We start from the raw sequence: 4,303 nt of genomic DNA on the forward strand, positions 1-4,303 counted from the left end.
ACTAAATAACTCAGCAGGCATTATAGATTTCAGTAATTTATAACAGGGTTCAATTGGTTAACATTATGCAATTGCTAATTTTAAATCTCAATAACAACAGCCTATACTTCTACATCATTTCTGAGTTAATGTTTAAAACTATGAACAGTAACATTAAGCTTTAGCAGATTTTGGGGTTCTCTCAACTTGTTGTTTTAAGTTTATACAACAGAAAGTTGAGAATCTCCTACAAAAAATAAGTTGAGAACTCAAAAATCTGCTGAAGCTGGTTGCCTTAAAATTTTAAGTTGGCTCAACCTTTTTTTTTTTTTTTACAGTGAATAGTAACATTAAAGTCCCATTGAAACTAAAAACTATAATTCCGCAAATTACTGCAATTGCAGACAGAGATGGCGACAAAAGCCTCGCTCAGATTGTGAGCCCAAATCCGATTTTTGTGCAAATATTTAGATAGTCTGAATGGCAACGAACTACATGAAATCCAATTTGTGCAAATCCGTTTTGAGCTACATTCGTATGTGGTTTGGAATCCTATTCAAATCGCATTTCTAGAAATCTGTTTCAGTCTGACCGGTAAGATTGGATTTAGCGTCGATTTTTTAATGTCCTCATGCCACATAAAACCTAAACACGTCAGACGTTTTTGCAGAAAACATGCTGAACATCTTTGCAGAAACAAGCTTGTGTCGTTGCGAAGTGCAAGTAAAGCGGGAAAAAAAAACAATATAGTACTGCTAGTACACGGACCTCTTTGAGTTTTGAAAGTAGCAGTGACGGCAGCACGGAATTAAGCCCCGCATTCCAGCTTCCTGCATTTCTGCCGCTGCCTCACAAGACAAAATAAAATAATACAGCGCAACCGCAACATGTTGTCATGTCGTAAGGCAACATCTGTATTGCAAACTGTATTGCTGTTACTGTTGTTTTTAGCATATAGACATAACACAATGGCATTACCATAGAAACCAATGCACATTCCATAAAAACAAAAGAGCCCTTATGGACACACAAATCGGATATGAACATTTGCGATACACTGTGTGGACAGTCATTCAAATCAGATTCCATCCAGATATGCACAAAATCGGATTTGGGCTGACAGTCTGAACGAGCCTAGAGGCGCAAAACTTACGGCCTGCAGCTTTAAAAGCAGGATAGGTGATTTGGTTCAAAAACATTTTTTGTTATGCTGCTTGAAAGTCTCTTCACATCCCGGCAGCAATCACTAAGTGGTCAAAAATGATTTCTATTGTCTGTGAAAGGCGTAGCACCATAAAATGTGCATCCAATTAAACTGTTCGGCCTGAACATTACGACAGGATGCCCTGCCTGCCTGTCAAATATGTATTTGCATACCACTGCGCACCCTGTTTGCGCAGACATGATACGCCATCAGCACGTTCCAGCGAGAATGAAAGTAGCGCAGTTGTGTCGTTTGCCACTCAAAACGTTCGAGCTCTTTAGAGTAGGATGGATTCTGATTGGCTGTCAGTGTCATTATCGTTTATCAGCTGGAAAAATAGTTTTAAAGTGATTCCAGCGACATCGTTCATCTGTCGTTATCGTTATAATTGTGTTGTGGACTCTGCTATTATTTTATATTCAGAAGGATTTTTTACAACTAGGCTTTCGTCATTAGAACAGGCTTTATTAATGATGTCATTTGAAAAATTGGTTTGCATTAACTAATGCCAATAAAAAGAGTTCAGTCCTCTGGTATTGAACATTAAGGACCACATTTCCATTCCACTGTAGATTAATATTTTCTTCGATGTGACTGTACTTGACTATATAGCCTGTGCTTGGTTGAGGACAGCATTTGTATTCATATCCTGTGGTTTATTCTAAACACTCATAGACCTGGATATCACTCGAGACATGCGTGTTGACATTAATTCTGTGCCATCCTCAGGGTATACTGCTGATTATCAATGAGCTGTATGGGCCAAATGATTTATGCATTTATGAATGAGGAGGACTGTTCTGTGAAGCAATTTTAACAGTGCATCAAATATTAGAAGACATTGTGTTTTGATTATATAGCTATCTGTCTTGCAACTGAGATGAAAGAACTTCAGCATCTCCAGTCAAATGGTGTTTTGGCAACTTCAGTGGCCAAATCTCAGCACAACTAACAGCCATCTGTTAGGCTGAGAAAAAAGCTAAATATTATTAAATGTGACTAATTAGCAGGAATTAAAATGGCACTGACAAGATGCTTGAGGGATTTTTCTAGGCATTACTAAAACACATACTGCTCTCTTTTTAAAGGGATAGTGCACACAAAAAAGAACATTTTAAAAGAACACAGACTCTCTGAAATAGTCAAGCTAAAATAAATAAATACAAAAAAGACAAAAATAAAAATTGAAAACATCATTTGAAATAACTTTAAATCAAATGAAATGCAAACAATTTTAAAAGAATATCCTGGGTACTCTCTGAAATGGTAAAGCATAAGAAAGTTAAGCAAGTTAAGGAAAAAAATAAAATAAATAATAATAAAAAAAAAAAATAACACTGAATAAAAATTGGGGGAAAAAACCCTGAAAGAATAATAATAATAATAAATAATACTTTGAAATCAAATAACAAAAGAAAAAGTAAGACTATCCTAGATAAACGGTCAAACTTAAATACACAAAGCAACAAAAATAAAATAAAACATTAAATTAAATAAATAAATACATTTTTCTGAAGCCATACACTTATTTTGTGTGACAACCTCGCCTGAATTTAAGACGGTCAGTTTAGAATGACATGAGCACAATTAGGACAGAACTTTCCTTTCTTGGTTAACAATCCTCAAAAAACATAAGATAAATGGCATATACACAGAAAATGTTAAATAAATCCGAGAACCAAATCTGAGTAAACAATTTTTATTGGAACTGCATTAGTGCTCAAAAATTGCACATATATTTGGGTAAAATAACATGTTAAGATATATAAACACTACAAGCCACTGACTCCACAACACATTATTTAACCTGAGAATGATCAATTTGTTATTTCACCATTTACAAAGCTTAGAGATAAACAAGCAATTACCTTGTTATCCTGCACTGTAACAATTTAATTACAATGCAGGTACACAACATCTGACATTTTCTAGCACATCTGTATATTAAATAACAACAAAAGATGCTCCAGAAATAAGCATGAACTGCCCTAATCACTGTATTAAGAAAACAATGATCACAACCAATCACAGTGTGGCCAAACAGGTGCAAGCCAATGATGCTAAATCAGTCTGACTGCTAACAGAAGTGCTAATATGTCAGCATACATGTGCAAATAGACAGTGCTTCATCACATACTGGTAAAAGAAGCATTGACAAATGTTCATTTACACTCTTACAGTTTCATAGTTACTGCACGAGTGAATTACAAAAGCACCACAAACCAAGCAAAACAGCACTATAATCACACTTGTATTGAGTTCAACCATATCTCTTAGTAAACATTTTAGAAGATTATATTTTAAAAAGGATTATTGTGAGTAATTTACAACTGCTGATTAATGTTTTCATTTTAAAATATGAACTCTTTCAAATGAGACAAGTAATAACTCCTTACAATATAGATATAACAGACGAGTCACTAATGAGTGAGTCACTGCAAATATATTAAAGCACAACAGCATTTAGGTTCATGAGGCAGTGAGCTGCATTCTATATAATAAAAAGTCAAAACAGTCACAGCTAAACTTGTAACCCGGTCTGAAACCCTACTCAAAACCAACAGAAATAATAAGTGTGTGTGTCGCACAGAATATGACTGCAGAACGTGCAGGCTTGTAGGCTTTTGTTCCCTCTAATCATATTTTTTCGCTGAAGGTCGATTATGGTTCGACTGAGGTTTTCAGGTTAATGTCCCTTCATATACTAAACCTGCATTAACATACTTATATATATATATATATTCAAATTTAATTTTTTATTTGTTTTAATCCATTCAAATCACCTGTTATGGCATACAATACTGCTCATAAGTTTAGGGTCAGTAACATTTTTTATTTTTATCCTCAAGGCTGCATTTATTTGATCTAAAAACAGTAATATTGTGAAATATTATAATTTAAAGTAAATATTTTCTATTTTAATACATTTTTAAATGTATTTTTCTTCCCTGTGAGGCAAAGCTGATTTTTTAGCAGTCATTCTCCAGTCTTTAGTGTCACATGACCCTTCAGTAATCACTCGAATATGCTAATTTGATGCTCAAGAACCATTTCTTATCATCATGAATGTTGAAAACAGTTGTGCTGCTAAAAATATTTTGTGGAAACCGTGATTCTTTT

Source organism: Barbus barbus (assembly GCF_936440315.1).
Source record: "Barbus barbus genome assembly, chromosome: 11".
NCBI classification, from domain to species: Eukaryota; Metazoa; Chordata; class Actinopteri; order Cypriniformes; family Cyprinidae; genus Barbus; species Barbus barbus.